The sequence below is a fragment of the Hyaena hyaena genome, unplaced genomic scaffold (genome assembly GCF_003009895.1).
Source record: "Hyaena hyaena isolate Hyena2069 unplaced genomic scaffold, ASM300989v1 scaffold_1181, whole genome shotgun sequence".
In the NCBI taxonomy this organism is placed as follows: domain Eukaryota; kingdom Metazoa; phylum Chordata; class Mammalia; order Carnivora; family Hyaenidae; genus Hyaena; species Hyaena hyaena.
The window spans coordinates 319078-338489 of record NW_024081813.1 but is presented as its reverse complement, the minus strand read 5'-3'; the positions used below and the strand labels follow the sequence as shown (position 1 = coordinate 338489).

At 38.7% G+C, this 19412-nt stretch overlaps 1 protein-coding gene and 2 pseudogenes across 5 annotated transcripts in view; 2 read left to right on the top strand and 1 right to left on the bottom strand.

Moving 5' to 3' along the window:
* ATRX (ATRX chromatin remodeler) overlaps window positions 1-19412 on the top strand; it is a 326901-nt gene that overhangs the window by 35009 nt on the left and 272480 nt on the right. The gene's annotated exons all lie outside the window — the stretch shown is intronic.
* Window positions 13608-14013, bottom strand: LOC120224491 (annotated as a pseudogene).
* LOC120224490 lies at window positions 17101-18142 on the top strand (annotated as a pseudogene).

Here is a 19412-nt window from a genome sequence, read left to right as displayed (position 1 = left end):
GAAGTGTGGAAGAAGAGCACACAATTGCCTGAGAGAGGTGATGGCAGTATTTTCCAAAGAGAGAGATGGTAATTTTGAGTTGGTACTTAAGTCAGCATGGTAGGTGTTGGCAAGGAGGGGAGATGTTCTAGGTAGTGGAAAGGTCATATCTAAGGATTTGATAGAAAGGCTCTTGTGTCTTGAGAACAGTGAGACATTAAATGTGATTGGAGAGAATATGGGAGTTAGATGTGAAAAAAGGAAGGTTATTGGAGTCAGATTTGAAAAAGCTTTTTAAAGATTTGAAAAGCTTTTTTTTAATGCTATATTAATATGTTCACTTTTTGCCTTTTTATAACCTAGAAGGTCAAATATTATAAAAGGTTTTAGAGTAAGATCGACTTCTTTTAAAAAACAATGATACAGTGAAATGATTAAAAGCATATGGTAAATACTAAACTCAAGAAAATAGCTTTAGTCTATAAAAGGAGGAAAATAGGAAGGGATGGAGATTTATATAAAACTAGATGTCAGGTATTACTCTTAAGAATAATCATGGGGCACCTGGGTGGCTCAGTCGGTTGAGCGTTCACCTTCGGCTCAGGTCATGATCTCACGGTTTGTGGGTTCCAGTGCCGCGCCAGGCTCTGTGCTGACAGTTGGCTCAGAGCCTGGAGACTTTCGGATTCTATGTCTCCCTTTCTCTCTGACCCTCCCCTGCTCATGTTGTCTCTCTCTTAGAAATAAATTAAAAAAATTAAGGAAAAAAAAAGAATAATCACACCACCCTTTGTGTAGACTGTTTTCATCTTGTATTTGTCAAATTCCTAAACGTTATCATCTCTGATGGTGATTCTTGGTATTTAAAGCAGGAGTGAAGTGGGCAAATGTACAAAGTTGTATGTTTTTTCTTTTTTTTTATATATAGTTTTTTTTGAGACAGAGCATGAGTGGGGGAGGGACAGAGAGAGAGAGGCAGACACAGAATCTGAAACAGGCTCCAGGCTTTGAGCTGTCAGCACAGAGCCCGATGTGGGGCTCGAACCCACGTACCATGAGATCTGACCTGAACCGAAGTCTGACACTTAACCGACTGAGTCACCCAGGCACCCCAAGTTGAATGTTTTTTTCAAGCAGATTATCAGAGTGATCTATTTTAAACTGTTAGCTGCTTTCTTGGATTAGACGTAGAGTCAGATGAACTGAAACTGGTCCTATGAAAAGGAAGATACTTGAAGGGTTAAAATGCTAAAAAAATTTTTGTAACTTTTATTTTTTTTAGATGTTTATTTTATTTCTTTTTAACAGAGCATGCACGTGAGCAGGGGAGGGGCAGAGAGAGGGTGAGAGAGAATTCTAAGCAGGCTCCTTCCTCACTGTCAGCACAGAGCCCAATGTGGGGCTTAAACTCACCAACCATGAGGTCATGACCTGAGCTGAAATCAGGAGACAGACCCTTGACTGACTGAGCCACCAAGGCGTCCCCATCCCTTTTTTTTTTTAAATATGGTAAAATACATAATATAAAATTTGTAATTCTAACCTCTTTAAGTGTGTATTTCAGTAGTGTTAAATACATTTCCATTGTTGTGTAACCAGTCTCTGTAATGTTTCCATCTTGAAAACCTGAAACTATACCCACTAAACAACAACTCCCCATTTTCCCTAGCATCCCTTTATTTGTAATCAATGTTTTTATATTTAAAGTGGGTTTCTAGGAGATAATATATTTTAACCTACTCTGACATCTGACTATATCTACACAGATAATGTGACACCTTCTTTTAGTGTGTGTATTCAGATCATTCACATTTAAAGTGAAAATTGATACATAGTTGGATTAATATCTACCATGCTTGCATTTGTTTTCTTTTTCAACTTCCTCCTTTTCACCTTCGGTTTTAATTGAACATTTAAAAAAATGTTTATTTATTTTGAGAGAGAGCGAGCAAGTGAGCATGAGCGGGGAAGGGGGAGAGAGAATCCTAAGCAGGCTCTGTGCGGTCAGCCTGAAGCAGGGCTGGATCTCACAAACCATGAGATTATGACCCGAGACTAAACCAAGAGTTGGGTCCACTTTTAAATAACACTACAGTTTTCCCCTTCTGTGTTAAAAAAAAGAGTGTTCTTATGGAACCTTTCATAAGCTGAAATAGCTTACCATGAAGAAGCAATTAACCATTAATTTGTATGGAAAAAAATTAAAGCATTTGCAGAGCCCCCCCAAAAAACACCACTTTTAGGATTTTCTTATACCTTACAACACATCTTGCTAATGGATTCACAAAATGAATTCAGATAAAGCACAAATGCTCACAGACACGGTTAAAAGTTGGAACTGGGTGTAGTTCTGAGAGAGGGAGCTTGGCAGTGATACTATTGCTGCTCAGCATGTGCACTGCTTCTGTAATAACAGCTTGCTGCAGAACAAACTGAATGCTGTTTTCACTTTTTGTTTTTTTTTTGTAAGAGCCAAAATCCTATTTGAATTTCTTTTGATTAGTGAAAATAACTACTAATGTAGGTTTTTCATAAAAGTGAAGTAGCATGACACAAACTTTAGAAAAGTAGGGGATACCTGTATATCACTTCATAAGTAGGTACCTTGTGACAGTATTCTTGATTCCTTTCCTTTTTTAAAAAATATAATTTATTGTCAAATTGGCTTACATAAAACACCCAGTGCTCCTCCCAAGGGCCCTCCTCAGTGTTCATCACCCATTTCCTCCTCTCCCATACCCCCATCCACTCTCAGTTTGTTCTCTATAATTAAGAATCTCTTGTGCTTTGCCTCCCTCCCTCTCTGTTTGTAACTATTTTTTCTTTTTCCCTTCCCCCATGGTCTTCTGTTAAGTTTCTCAGGATCCACATATGAGTGAAAACATGTATCTGTCCTTCTCTAGCTGACTTATTTCACTCTGCATAATACCTTCCAGTTCCATCCATGTTGCTGCACATGGCATGATTTCATTCTTTCTCATTGCCAAGTAGTATTCAATTCTGTATGTAAACCACATCTTCTTTATCCATTCATCAGTTGATGGACATTTAGGCTCTATCAGTGATTTGACTATTGTTGAAAGTGCTGCTATGAACATTGGGGTGCATGTGCCCCTATGCATCAGCACTCCTGTATCCCTTGGGTAAATTCCTAGCAGTGCTATTGTCAGGTCATAGGGGAGTTCTGTTAATTGTTTGAGGAACCTCCACACTGTTTTCCGGAGCAAATGTAGCAGTTTACATTCGCACCAACAGTGTAAGAGGGTTCCCATTTCTCCACATCCTCGCCAGCATCTATAGTCTCCTGACTGTTCATTTTAGCCACACTGATTGGTTTAAGGTGGAATCTCAGTGTGACTTTGATTTGTATTTCCCTGATGATGAGTGATGTTGGGCATCGTTTCATATGTCTGTTGGCCATCTAGATGTCTTCTTTGGAAAAGTATCTATTTATGTCTCTGCCCATTTCGTCACTGGATTATTTGTTTTTCAGATGTTGAGTCTGGTAAGTTCTTTTAAAATTTCGGAGACTAGCCCTTTATTCGATGTTACTTGCAAATATCTTTTCCCATTCCATCGGTTGCCTTTTAGTTTTGTTAATTGTTTCCTTTGCAGTGTAGAAGGTTTTTATCTTGATGAGGTCTCAGTAGTTCAATTTTGCTTCAATTCCCTTGCCTTTGGAGATGTGTTGAGTAAGAAATTGCTGTAGGTGAGGTCAAAGAGGTTGTTGCTTTCTCCTCTAGGGATTTGATGCTTTCCTGTCTCACATGTAGGTCTTTCATCCATTTTGAGTTTATTTTTGTGTATGGTGTAAGAAAGAAGTCTACTTTCATTCTTCTGCATGTTACTGTCCAGTTCTCCTAGCTCAAGAGACTGTCTTTTTTCCATTGGATATGCTTTCCTGCTTTGTCAAAGATTAACTGGCCATACATTTGTGGGTCCAGTTTTGAGTTCTCTATTCTATTCCATTGGTCCATGTGTCTGTTTTTGTGCCAATACCATACTGTCTTGGTAACTCCAAATTTGTAGTAGAGGCTAAAGTCTGGGATGGTGATGCCTCCTGCTTTTTCTTCTTTGATATTACTTTGGCTATTCGGGGTCTTTGGTGGTTTCATTCCACAAATTTTAGGATTGTTTGTTCTAGCTTTGAGAAGAATGTTGGTGCAATATTTAAAATGTTTTATTTATTTCTGAGACAGAAGCAGTGTGAGCAGGGGAAGGTCAGAGAGAGAGGAAGACACAGAATCTGAAGCAGATTCCAGGCTCTGAGCTAGCTGTCAGCACAGAGCCCGATGTGGGGCTCAAATCCATGAACCATGAGATCATGACCTGAGCCGAAGTCAGATGCTCAACCGACTGAGCCACCCAGGCACCCCGAATGCTGGTGCAATTTTGATTGCGATTGCATTGAATGTGTAGATTGCTTTGGGTGGCATTGTTATTTTAACAATATTTATTCTCCCATTCCATGAGCATGGAATCTTTTTCCATTTCATTGTGTGTTCTTTAAATTCCTTCATAAGCTTTCTATAGTTTTCAGCATAAAAATCTTTTACATCTTTTGTTAGTTTTTTTCCTAGATATTTTATGGTTCTTGGTGCAGTTGTGAATGGGATCAGGTTCTTGATTTCTCTTTCTGTTGCTTCATTATTGGTGTATAAAAATGCAACCGATTTCTGTACGTTGATTTTGTACCTGCGACTTTGCTGAATTCATGGGTCAGTTCTAGTAGACTTTTGGTGTAGTCTGTCAGGTTTTCATTGTAGAGTATCATGTCATCTGTGAAAAGTGAAAGTTGACTTCTTCTTTGCCAATTTGGTTACCTTTTATTTTCTTTTGTTGTCTGTTTGCTCACGCTAGGACATCTAGCACTATGTTAAACAACAGTGGTGATAGTGGACATCCCTGTTGTGTTCCTGATCTCAGGGGAAATGCTCTCAGTTTTCTCCCATTGAGGATGATATTAGCTGTGGGCTTTTCATAAATGGCTTTTAAGATGTTTAAGTAAGTTCCTTCTATCCCGACTTTCTCGATGGTCTTTATTAAGAAGGGATGCTGTATTTTGTCAAATGCTTTCTCTGCATCTATCAACAGGATCTTATGATTCTTACCTTTTCTTTTGATAATGGGATCTATCACATTGATTTGCAAATATTGAACCAGCCCTGTAACCCAGGACTGAATCTCACTTGATCATGGTGAATAATTTTTTTCTTTGCTGTTGAATTCAATTTGCTAGTATTTTGTAAGAAGTTTTGTATCCATGTTCATCAGGGTTATTGGCCTGTAGTTCTCCTTTTTTGTGGGGTTTTTGTCTGTTGGGAATCAAGGTGATGTTGGCTTCAGAGAATGAGTCCAGAAGTTTCCTTCCATTTCTATTTTTTGGAATAGCTTGAGAAAGACAGGTATTACCTCTGCTTTAAATGTATGATAGAGTTCCCCAGGGAAACCATCTGGTCCAGGACTCTTATTTTTGTGGAGATTTTTGATAACTGATTCAGTTTCTTCACTAGTAATGGGTCTGTTAAAAGTTTCTATTTCTTCCCATTTGAGTTTTGGTGTAGTGTGTGAGTGTCTAGGAATTTGTCCATTTCTTCTAGGTTCTCCAGTTGGCATATAATTTTTCATAGTATTCTCTGATAATTGCTTGTATCTCTGAGGGATTGGTCGTGATAAATCCATTTTCATTTGTTATTTTATATATTTTAGTCCTCTCTCTTTTTGAAAAGTCTGGCTAAGGGTTTATCAATGCTGTTTATTTTTTCAAAAAACCAACTCTTTGTTTCATTTATCTGTTCTACTGTTATTTTTTTTTATTCCTTATTGTTTATTTCTGCTCTGATCTTTATCATTTCTCTTTTTCTCCTGGGTTTGGGATTTCTTTGTTGTTCTGCTTCTAGTTTCTTTAGGTGTGCTGTTAGATTTTGTATTTTTATTATTTTTTATTTCTTGAGATAGGCCTGGATTGCAACGTATTTTCCTCTTAGGACTGCCTTTGCTGCATTCCAAAGGATTTGGATTGTCATGTTTTCATTTTCATTTGTTTCCATATATTTTTAATTTCTTTTTTAATTGCCTGATTGACTCATTGTTCTTTAGTAGGATGTTCTTTACTCCATTCATTTGGAGGTTTTCCAAACTGTTTCCTATGGTTAATACCAAGTTTCATAGCATTGTGATCTGAAAGTGTACATGGTATGATCTCAGTTCTTTTATATTTATTGAGTTATGTTTTGTGACCCAGTATGTGATCTTCTTGGAGTGTATATCATGTGCACTCGATAAGAATGTTTATTCTGCTGCTTTAGGATGAAATGTTCTGAATATATCTGTCATTTCCAGTGGTCCAGTGTATCATTCAGGGCCATTGTTTCTGTATTGATTTTCTGTCTAGATGATCTGTCCATTGCTGTGAATATTAAAGTCCCATTATTACCACATCTTACCAATAGGATTGCTTATGTTTGTGATAAATTGTTTTATGTATTTGAGTGCCTCTGAATTCAGTGCATAAACCTTTGTAATTTTTAGCTCGTCTTGATGGATAGATGCCAAAATTATTATTTTTATTTCTTGTTACAGCCTTTAGTTTAAAATCTAGTTTGTCTAATATAAGTATGGCTGCTCCAGCTTTATTTTAACTTCCAGTAGCATGATAGTTGGTTCTCCATCCCCTCACTTTCAGTCTGACGGTGTCCTCAGGTCTAAAATGGGTCTCTTATAGACAGCAAATAGGTGGGTCTTGTTTTTTTATCCATTCTGATACCCTATATCTTTTGATTGGAGCATTTAGTCCATTTACATTCAGTGTTATTATTGGAATATATGGGTTTAGAGTCCTTGTGTTATCTGTAGGTTTCATGCTTGTAGTGATGTCTCTGGCCCTTTGTGGTCTTTGCAACATTCCACTCAGAGAGTCCCCCTTAGGATTTCTTTTAGGGTTGGTTTAGTGGTGATGAATTCCTTCAGTTTTTGTTTCAGAAAATCTTTATCTCTCCTACTATTTTGAATGACAGGCTTGCTGGATAGAGGATTCTTGTTTGCATATTTTTTCTGTTTATCACATTGAAAATTTCCTGCCATTACTTTCTGGCCTGCCAATTTTCAGTAGGTAGTCTGCTACTACTCTTACATGTCTATCCTTGTAGGTTAAGGCTCATTTATCCCTACTGCTTTCAGGATTCTCTCTTTATCTTTGTATTTTGCCAGTTTCACTATGATATGTCATGCAGAAGATTGATTCAAGTTAGGTCTGAAGGGAGTTCTCTTTGCCTACTGGATTTCAGTGTCTGTTTCTTTCCCAAGATTGGGGAAGTTCTCGGTTATGGTTTGTTCAAGTACCCTATCAGCCTCTTTCTCTCTCTTCTTCTTCTTATGGAACTCCTGTGATAAGGATATTGTTCTGTTTCATTCTCCCCTCGTGATCCAGATTTTTTCTCTTTCTCTGCTGTCATCATTTTCCATTTTTTTCCTTCTATTTCACCTATTCTTCCCTCTGTCTCTTTTATCCTCGCTGTCATTGCTTCTAGTTTATTTTACACTTCATTTGCAGTATTTTTAAATTCATCATGACTACTTTCTAGTTCCTGGATCTCTGCTGCAAAAGATTCTCTGCTGTCTTCTATGCTTTTTTTTTAAAGCCTGGTGATTAGTCTTATGACTATTATTCTAAATTCTTGTTCAGTTATGTTGATTATATTTATTTAGATCAATTCTTTAGCTGTCATTTCTTCCTGGAATTCTTTTTGAGGAGAATTCTTCCGTTTCATCATTTTGGCTAGTTTTCAGTCCCTTATCTGTTTTAAAAGTTTGTTATGTGCCCTGCACCTGTAAGCACTACTATATTAAGGAGGGGTCATACACTATCCAGTGCCTGACCCTTTAGAAGTTATTTTTTTGTAGCATGTTACTTGCTCTCTGCTGTTGTGACTTTGGTGACTTTATCTCCCTACTTGTAGTGATGTTTTGGACTCTCCACCAGGTGTTTGTTCCTTGACGTAGCCCTGGAATAGAAAACAAACAAATCAAAAACCAAAAAAACAAGCACACACACAAACAAAAAATCAGAAACATCAGCTACAAGTAAATAACAGGGTGGAGTCAGTGCTGATGGAAGAGGCCTTATCCCCTACAAAGAGAGAAATGACAGGTGGGGAGAAAGACAGAATAAAAAATTGAACAGAGGAACCATATGGGTTAATCCAGAGAGAGAGAAAAGAAACTAAAGGAGGTGGGGAAAAAGGAAAATAAATAAAATTGACCAGACATAGAATCTATAGGGATTAATCCAGAGAGAGTGTAAGGAAAATAAAGAAGGAGGCAGGGGAAAATAAGAGAAAAATAAAATTGAGCAGACAGAGGAACTCTATGGGTTAATCCAGTGAGAAAAAGAAGGGGGTGTAGAACATGTATCAAGAGAATGTTTTAAAATGTCTGCTTACACAAACCAACAACCAGAGTAACCAGACTAGAGGAGAGAAGAGATAAGAAAGAGAAAATGAAGGTGAATATATCTATATAATAAGAATTGTCATAGAATTAAACCAGGCAATGCAACAGTGCTGGTCTGGAAGAGGGACTGTCTGGTTGTCAGCATCAATCCTGTTCCGGTAGATACGCAGTTACTGGCAGTTCCCGACTCTCCTGTGGCCCAACTGTTGGTTCCTTGAAGCCCTACCTTGTTGGTGATAAGGAGAAAAATGGTGATGCCCCAGTCTCTCCTCCATGGATCAGGTGACCCTAACCACTCTGTTCAAGCCATCCTCACTGTGCTGCAGGAACAAACAAGGCAATTTGTCCCACTCCTCCGACTCCTGTGCCATGGCGCTTGGCTAGGATTCATACTCTTACTCCCTGTGCCCTGGTACTGGGGGAGTGCTGCTCCATGATGCCCTGATACATGTTTTCTGGCTGGTGGGCACAGCCAGTCTTTGTCTTTTTAGTGGATATAAACCCTCTACTCCCAGCACTCCAGGGAGGGGATTACTTCCTCCTACTGTGGACTGTGCCCCTGACCTAGCCACCGAGCCTGGGCTGGTGCCCCTCCTCCCCAGGTGCACAATCAGCTGGCCCCAGTCTGGTGAAAGCCCCTCAGTTAGAGATTGGATCTTTCTCTCTTCTGGTTCATGCTTTTTCTCTTGTCCAGATACTGTCCTGTACTTCCCTAGCCTCTCTTTCTCTTCCCTTTGTCTCTCCGCAGATGGGGATCCCTCTCCTCCATTTGTTTTCTCTCTCCCTGTTTGCAGTCACATACCTATGGCCCATCAGGTTGTCCTAGTGGGTCTTTTGAAGAGACTGTCTCTTTGCCTTCCAGACTCTTGTAGTTCAAAGTCCTTTGGCTTCAATACTGGTTTGAGAGATGAGGGAACTTTGGATCCCCCTACTTTCTTTGCCATGTTGGCCCCCCTCTCTTGATTCCTTTCCTTACCCATAAACTATAATTACCCAGCACATTTTTGCTTGTATTAGTTTGAATAGTTACCTATTAGGTCAGTTAAGAATAAGAAAAATAAAAGATGTTGTTTTACCTTCATTTATTCCTTCTCTAATGCTCTTCCTTTGTTTATGTAGATTTGTGTTTCTGACCTGTATAATTTTTTTCTCTCTGAAGAACTTTTAACATTTCTTGCAAGGCAAGTCTGCTGGTAACACATTACTTTAGCTTTTGTTTGTTGGGAAAGACTAGTTTGTTTTCACTTTTGAGGGGTTGTTTTGCTGGATACATTATTCTAGCTTGGTGTTTTATTTTTCTTTCAACACTTTAAAAATATTCTACTCTCTTTCTGCTTGTGTGGTTTCTGACAACAGATCAGATATGGTGCTTATCTTTGTTCCTCTGTGGATAAGATGTCTTTTTCTTCTGGCTAGTTTTAATATTTTTCTCTCTTTGGTTTTTTGTTGTTTGCATGTGTTACAGCGAGGTGTAGGTACTTGGTATTTATCCTGCTTTGGTGTTCTTTGTGCTTCTTGCATTTGTAGTATCTGTTACTAATTTTGGAAGATTTTCCCACCATTATTATTTCAAACATTTCCTCTCCTTTTTCTTTTGTACTTTGTATTCCCATTACATGTATGTTACAAACTTATGTAATTGTCCTACCGTTATTTGCTTTTCTTCTCAGTGATTTTTAAAATCTTTTTTATTATTTATTTTGAGAGTGAGAGAGTGAGTACGTGCATATGCAAGTAGGAATGTGGCAGAGAGAGAGGAGGAGAGAGAATCCCAAGTAGGCTCCATGTTGTCAACACAGAGCCCGATGTAGGGCTTGATCTCATGAACCGTGAGATTATGACCCGAACCAAGATCAAGCATTGGATCCTCAACCAACTGAGGCACCCAGGTGCCCCTAGTTATTAGTTTTACTGTTCCTTTTTTTTTTTCTATTTTACTTCATTTTGGAAAGGTTTTTTGTTGTTTGTTTGGAAAGATTCTGGTGACATGTTATCAACCTCACTGTTTCTTTCCTCATCAAGCTCATTGATTCTTTCCTTGACTGTGTCCAGTCTACTAAGGAGCCTTTCAAAGGCATTCTTTATTTCTTTTACAGTGTTTCAGATTTGTAGCATTTCTTCTTGTTTATTTACTAGAGTTTTCCTGTCTTTGCTTATATTACCCATCCGTTTTTGCATGTTGTCTATTTCTTCTATTAGAGTCCTTATCATATTAGCCATAGTTATTTTAGATTCCCCTGATAATTCCAAAAGTCTGTGACTTATGTAAGTCTGGTTCTGCTGCTCTATTTATTTCCTTAGATTTTGGGTTTTCTTGTTTTCTTTTGTTGTTATTTTTATTTGAACTTAAAAAAAATTTTTAATGTTTATTTTTATTGAGTGAGAGAGAGAGCATGAGTAGGGGAGGGGCAGAGAGAGATGGAGACACAGAATCTGAAACAGGCTCCAGGCTCTGAGCTGGCTGTCAGCACAGAACCTGATGGGCGTCCCAAACTCACAAACCTAGAGATTGTGATCTGAGCTGAAGTCGGATACTTAACTGACTGAGCCACCCAGTACCTCTCCTTTGGCCTTTTGGCATGACTTGTAATTTCTTTGAAAGCTAAATTTTTCTGGTAATGGGAATTGAAGTTATTGACTTTTACTAACTTATTTATTTATTTAAGTTTTTTTTTTTTTTTCTTGAGAGAGAAAGAGAGTGCAAGTGGGGAAGGGTCAGAGAGAGAGGGAGACTGTATCTGAAGTAGGCCCTGTGCTGACAGCAGGACTGGAACCCATGAACCATGAGATCATGACATGAGTCAGTTAAATGCTTAACTGACTGAGTCACCTGGGTGTCCTGAACTTACTCACTTTTAGTGTGAACTTTGTGAACTTTTATATTAATCTAGCTATGAGCTGGGCTATGTGTTGTTTGCTGTAGCTGTATGTACCAGAGGATTCATTCCCTGATAGTTTCCTCAAGTTTTTTCCCTATTGTCTTTCCGTTTTGCTAAGAATTCCTCCTTTTTAAAAATTGTTTGCTTATTTTGAGAGAGAGAGAGGGAGAAAATAATCCCAAGTGGGCCCCATGCTGTCAAGGGCAAGAACCTAATCCTGGGCTCATGGGAATTGATGGGGCTTGATCTCAGGAATCGTGAGATCATAAACTGAGCCCAAATTAGGAGTCATATGCTTAACCGACTGAGCCACTCTGACACCTCAAGAATTCCTTTTTTTAAAAAAAAAAATTATTTTTGAGAGAGAGAGAGAGAGAATGCAAGCAGAGGAGAGGCAGAGAATGGAGACACAGCATTTGAAGCCAACTCCAGGCTTTGAACTGTCCGCACAGAGCCTGATTTGGGGCTCCAACTCATGAATCGTGATCATGACGTGAGCTGATGTCTGACGACTGAGTCACCCAGACACCCCAAGAATTCCTTCTTAAATAAAGTCTATATTGTGCTTTCTCATTGAAATTCAGTTATACTGGATCTATGTTGATGTGATAAAGGAGTTAGAGAGGGATAGTTTTCTTTAATCTTAAAATTAAATCTCAGTTATTTTTAGTGGTCTTGAGTCCTTGGGCCGAGGCCTTCGGATGTATTTCTTAGCTATCCCCCACTGTTGGGTGAAACAGTTAAGACCAGAGGGGGCTGAAGTTGTCTAATTGAATTGCTCTTCCTCCAGGTAGATTTTGTCCTATTAAAGTAGTATACCTTGAGGGCATGACTTTGTTAAGAGAATGCTCTGGGCTATTTCAGTATGGCTACTTTCCCCTCCACTCAAGGCACAAGAGGATTTTCCACAGATCTTAATTGTTTAAACCTGAAAACTTTATGGGGGCTTCTAGAAGTAAAGCCAGGAAAGTGTGGGTCCCCCACCTACATCTGGGACTCCTGTATTTTTTTTAAACTCTCAAGTTAATACATACTTGGCCTCTAATGATTCATCAGTCACAGACTGTTGAAGTGTACCTACACTAGATAAGCTGTATCTGCCTGTTTCTCTGGTTTTCTTGGTAATGATTTGCCCTGAGACCTAAGGTCTCTAAAGGATCTAAGATAAGTTATTGAATTTTAGTTTGTTCATCTTTTTTCTTGTCAGCATCAGAGTGACAAAAACATGTAAGTCCCTTACATGCTGTAGGTGAATGACTAGTTTTTTCTTAAGTAAATCGACTTATGTGAAATGGTATAACTGTGGCTTTAATTTTTGTGTTCTCCTTTGTTTTAAATGTTTGTGTAACCCCTTTCACATCTTGGTTTTTGTGAGGATTAGGTTCTAATTTTAGTTGAAAGTTTTAGGAATTAATTTTAAAATGATTTGTTTCTCTTATTGTTAGCAAGTTATCTTTAGTTGTTCCTGCATTCAAGTAAGGGTAGTGTGGTAACTGCAGTGGTATAAACATGAGCAGTAAAACTAGAGAACTGAGGCAATTTCATGTGTCCATGAGCTACCTTATAAGAAATTAAACTAAAGCCAATAAGTATATATAAAATGATAAAGATGAAAATGAAGAAAGATGAAAATCTTTGGAAAAGTATGGCTTATGCATACGTGTTTACTCAGACATTATTACATATTATAGAATTTTCACTGTAAATAATTCATAGATTGTTATCATTTGTGATTAAAATTATTTATTTAGAATTATTTACTTTAGTTAAAATATAGGCAGAGTTATTCAAGATAAGATCAAAGGCTTTTTTTTTTTTTTTTTAACCAGGTTCTTTTCTAAATCCTTGTATTACCACTGGCCATATATGAGTGTCTGTTTCATAGCACCTTGTCCTAAAATGAGTAGTCATTTTTCCCTTAAAGATTTCATAGGCAAGAAAGATAACCACATTAAACACTTTTAGTTAGCATTTAATAAAGTTATAGTTTAATATCACTTCTTTACGTGCTTTTATTTACCTTTTAGGTGATGACAATTTTTTCAAAAGTCACTATAAGGAAGAGCAAAGTAATGTGTTTTACATTGCTTAGTTTTTGTTAGCACACATTTATCTGCTAACCAAAAGGATAATCCTAATAAAGTCAGTTCTTGGGTAGTTGCATGTAAGATGTTTGTGATAGAGATAATTGAACAAAATAATGAAAAAAACCCAACATTATGGAGATTTGCTCATTGAACTGAGCTTGTTCATTTTGACAGTTAATTCCTCTTTAAAGTGATGGTGGGATTTTTATTTTTATTTTACCTTTTCATATATCCTGGTACAGGGGGCATTGTTCATAATACATTCCATCACTAATATTCTAATCTTCTACTTATTGTGCTTTCTTTCTCATTCCATTCCTGGTGTTGAACCAGTATACTATATGGAAAGTTGAAGGCATTCTGAATTTTTCTGCCATCAGTTGTTGTTTCTTCAAACCTCTTTCCCAATTTACAAGAAAACTATTCTAAAGTGTTCTCAGTTTTTATGGTGAGAGACTTTCTGTCAGAAGTGATGACACAGTCTGGCTTGGCCTTTGTGCACATTTTTCACAGTGCCACTCCCATTTGTACTTCCTTAATATATTTAGGAAAGTCTTTACTCTTCCTTCATATAATCCTTAAAACTATCTTCCTACCAGTTGCTGAATTGTAGCCATGGTGGGCATGGGGGTCAGGGTCTGATGCAGGAAGCAGGGCAGTTGGTCCTGGGAAGTGTGCTTTGCCTGACACCTTCTAATCCCTGCCTTCCATTCTACTGGACCGGGATGTGCCAACCAGCTTTACCTAGGATGCTGGGACCTGTAGGGCACTGCTTACAAGATAAGTTGTTTTTTACTTAAAGTTTTTATTTTAATTCTAGTTAGCATACAGTGTTATCTTAGTTTTAGATATAAAATATAGTGATTCCACAATTCCGTGGGGCACCTGAGTTGCTCAGTGTCTGACTCTTGATTTTGGCTCAAGTCATGATCTCATGGGTCAGGAGTTTGGTTCTGTATCAGGCTCTATGCTAACATTGAGGAGCGTGCTTGGGATTCTCTCTCATTCTCTCCCTCTCTTGCTTTCCCTCCTCTGCTTGTATTCTTTCTCTCTAAATAAATAAATAAACAAATAAACTTTTAAAAAAGCCCCCCAAAAATTCCGTATATCACCCGGGGCTCATCACAAGTGCTCTCCTCAGTCCTGATCACCTGTTTAATCTATCCTCCCATGCACCTCCCCACTGGTAACCATCAGTTCTCTGTAATTAGGAGTATGTTTCTTAATTTTTCTTTTTTTCCCTTTGCTCATTTGTTTCATTTCTTAAATTTCACATATGACTAAAATCATATGGTATTTGTCTTCCTCTGACTTATAGTTTTGATTTGCATTTCCCTGATGATGAGTGTTGTTGAGCATATTTAAAAAAATTTGTTTTGGGGAGGGGGAAGAGAAGCATGGGGAAGGACAGAGAGAAGAGGAGAATCCCAAGCATGCTCTGCGCTGCCAGCGCCGAGATTGACATGAGGCTGGAACTCATGAGATTATGACTTGAGCTGAAACCAAGAGTCAGATGCTTAACCAACTGAGCCACCCAGTTGCCCCCAGCATCGTTTCTAATGACTGTTGGCCATCTGAATGTTTTCTTTGGAGAAATGTCTGTTCATGTCTTCTGGCCATTTTCTAATTGGATTATTTGGTTTTAGGTATTGTAAAAGATCTTTATATATTTTGGATACTAACTATCAGATATGTCATTTGCAAATGTCTTCTCTCGTTCCTTAGGTTGCCTTTTGGGTTTTTTATCAAATGTTTATTTTGAGAGAGAGAGAGCGAGCGAGCATGTGAGCAAGTGAGCATGAGTGGGGAAGGGGCAGAGAGAAGAGAGGGAAAGAGAGAATCCTAAGCAGGCTCTGCATTGTCAGGGCACACCCCAACACAGAGCTTGGTCTCAGGAACCATGAGATCATGACCTGAGCTGAAATCCAGAGTCAAGATGCTTAACCGACTGAGCTACCAAGGTGCTGCATACTTTTAGTTTTGTTGATGGTTTCCATTGATGTGCAGAAGCTTTTTATTTTGATGAAGCCCAGTAATTTATTTTTACTTTTGTTTACCTTGCCTCAGGAGACATATCTAGAAAAATATTGCTATAGCTGATGTCTGAGACTTTACTATCTATGCTTTCTTCTAGGATTTTTATGGTTTCCTGCCTCTGATGTATTTCTTTAATCTATTTTGAAATTATTTTTGTGTGTGTTGTACGAAAGTGGTCTAGTTTCATCCTTTTGCATGCACTGGTCAGGTTTTCCCAAACTATTTGTTGAACAGACTATTGTTTTCCCATTGGATATTATTTCTTGCTTTTTTGAAAATTGACCATATAGTAATGGGTTTATTTTGGGGCTTTTATTCTGTTCTATTCATCTATGTGTCTGTTTTTGTTTCAGTACTGTACTGTTTTGAGAACTATAGCTTTGTAATATAACTCGAAGTCTGGAACTGTGATACCTCCAGCTTTAGTTTTATTTTTCAATATTACTTTTGCTCGTCAAGGTCTTTTGTGGTTCTATACATATTTTAGAATTGTTTGTTCCAGTTATGTGAAAAAATGCTGTTGGATTGCTTGGTTGGCTCAGTCAATAGAGCATGGAAATCTTGATCTCAGGGTCATTAGTTCAAGCCCCACATTGGGCAGAGCTTACTTAAAAAAATAAAGATTTGGTTTTAAAAATCAAAGCTGTTGGTATTTTGGTAGGGATTGCATTAAATGTGTAGATTACTTTGGGTAATATAGACATTTTAACAACATTTGTTCCTCCAATCCATGAGCATGGAATGTCTTCTTATTTCTTTATATCCTCTTCAATTTCTTTCATCAGTGTTCTTCAGTTTTCATAATACAGGTCTTTCACCTCATTGGTTAGTTTTATTCTTAGGTATCTTATTTTTGGTGTGGTTGTAAATGAGATTAATTACTTGATTTTTCTTTCTGATGCTTTATTATTAGTATATAGAAGTGCAACAGATTTCTTTAGTTTGATTTTGTATCCTGCGACTTGACTGTATTTGTGTATCAGTTCTAGCAATTTTTTATGGAGTCTCAGGTTTTCTATATGTAGTATGATGTCATCTGCAAATAGTGAAAGTTTTACTGCTTCTTGCCTATTTGGATGCCTTTTATTTCTGTTGTCTGATTGCAGTGGTTAGGACATCCAGTACTATGTTGTGTAAACTTAGGGAGAGTTGGGGCACTTGAATGGCCCAGTCAGTTGAGCGTCTTTCACTCAGGTCATGATCTCACAGTTCATGAGTTCGAGCTCCACATCAGGTCGCTGCTGTTAGTTGGGAGCCCACTGTAGATCCCCTGTCTCCCCCTCTCTGCTCCTCTCCTACTCCTGTTCTCTCTTTCAAAAATAAATAAAAACATCTAAAAAAAGAGTAGTGAGAGTGGACATCCCTGTCTTCTTCCTGAACTTAGAGACAAGAGCTCTTAGTTTTTTCCCATTAGGGATGATATTAGGGGCACCTGGGTGGCTCAGTTGACTAAATCTCCAGCTTCAGCTCAAGTCATGATTTAAGGGTTTGTGAGTTCAGGCCCTTTGTTGAGCTCTGTGCTGACAGCTTGGAGTCTGGGGCCTGCTTCAGATTCTGTGTCTGTCCCATCCCCTGGTCACACACACACACACACACACACACTCTCTCTCTCTCTCTCTTTCTTTCTCTCTCTCTCTCTTAAAAATAAATAAACACTGCAGACCAAGATGGCAGTGCAGGTGGTACAGGCGGTGCAGGTGGTTCATCTCGAGTCAGATGCTTTCCTGGTTTGTTTCAACCACGCTCTGAGCACAGAGAAGGAGGAGGTGATGGGGCTGTGCATAGGGGAGTTGAATGATGACACAAGGAATGACTCCAAATTTACATATACCGGAACTGAAATGAGTACAGTTCCTGAAAAGGTTGACACCGTCAGAATTGTCCACATTCATTCATTCTGTCATCATCTTGCAACGATCTGATAAGAGGACGGATCGAGTGGAAATTTCTCTGGAGCAGCTGTCTACAGCCTCAACAGAGGCAGAGAGGTTGGCTGAACTAACAGGTCACCCCATGAGAGTTGTGGGCTGGTATCATTCCCATCCTCATATAACTGTTTGGCCTTCTCATGTGGATGTTCGCACATAAGCCATGTACCAGATGATGGATCAAGGCTTTGTAGGACTTATTTTTTCCTGTTTCATAGAAGATAAAAACACAAAGACTGGCCGGGTACTCTACACTTGCTTTCAATCCATACAGGCCCAAAAGAGCTCAGAGTATGAGAGGATTGAAATCCCAATCCATATTTGTGCCTCATGTAACCATCGGGAAAGTGTGCCTTGAATCAGTGATCAGGCTGCCCAAGATCATGTGTCAGGAGGAGCAGGACGCGTATAGGAGGATCCACAGCCTTACTCATCTGGATTCAGTAACCAAGATCCATAATGGCTCAGTGTTCACCAAGAACCTGTGCAGCCAGATGTCGGCAGTCAGCGGGCCTCTCCTGCAGTGGCTGGAGGACAGACTGGAGCAAAACCAACAGCATTTGCAGGAGTTGCAACAAGAAAAGGAAGAGCTTTTGGAATTACTGTCTTCTCTAGAATAAAGTCGGAGACCGACGGGGAAAAATGAAATTATCCAGGTATAAAATTAATTAAGCTAAATCAATTTTGAAGAAGTTGGAAGACTCTCATTACCTGACTTGCAGACTTACTATAAAGCTACAGTAATCAAGACAGTGTGGTATATGCCCAACTGACTTCGACAAACATGTGAAAGCAATTCAGTGGAGTAAGGATAGATAGTCTTTTCAGCAAACGATGCTGGAGCGATTGATACCCATAGGCAAAAAAATGATCTTTGACCTAAGCTGCATACCTTAGACGGAAATTAATTCAAAAAATATCATGGATTTAGATGAAAAATGTAAAACTATAAATCTTTTAGGGGAAAAATAAATCAGAGAAAAATCAGGAGGATCTTGCGTTAGGCAATGAGTTCTTGGCCTCCATCACAAAAGCACAGTCCTAAAAGGAAAGAACTGATATACTGGACTTCAAAATGAAACACCTTTGCTCTGTAAAAAATTTAAGAGGTGGAAATTATTGAGGGAAATTATTTGCAAATGATACATCTGATCAATCTGGACTATGTAAAATCAACAGTAAACAACCATCTGATTAGACATTTTACTAAAGAGGATACGTGGATGACAGGTAAGCACATAAAGAGATCTTGAACTTCATTAGTCATCAGGGAATGCGAATTAAAACCACAATGAATTGGGGCGCCTGGGTGGCTTAGTCGGTTAAGTGTCCGACTTTCGCTTGGGTCATGATCTCGCGGTTCGTGGGTTCGAGCCCCGCGTCGGGCTCTGTTCTGACCGCCAGCTCGGAGCCTGGAGCCTGTTTCAGTCTGTGACTCCCTCTCTCTCTGACCCTCCCCTGCTCGTGCTGTCTCTCTCTCTCTCTCTCTCTCTCTCCTAGAAATAAATAAAACAAAAAATTTGAAAAAAAAACCCACAATGAATTATGATTACATACTTATCGGAATGGTTCAAGAAGAAATAGTACAAATAGCAGCTGCTGTTGATCACACAAACTGGATGTCGCACACAGTGCTTGTGGGAATGCTAAATGGCACAGCTTTTCCAAGAGGTTGGAAATTTCTAACAAAGTTAAACACACATGTATCACACAGCCCAGCAATTGCACTCCTGGACATTCATCCCCAAGAAGTGAGACCTATGTTGGCATAAAAACTCATACACCAACATTCTTAGCAGCTTTGTTTGTAACGGCTAAAAACTGGAGACACCCAGCTGTCCCACAACCGAGTGAGTGGTTAGAGCAAACACCTGTACCACGGATACTGCCCTGCAGTGAAGAAAAACAGGTGACTACTTATTTACCCAATGTGGGCAGACCTTGAGGGTATTGCGATGAACGAAAAAGCCAGTCTCCAGGGTCACACACTCTATGACTGCATTCTTGAAAGAGCAAAACTATAGAAATGAGAAACAGATTAGTGTTTGGCA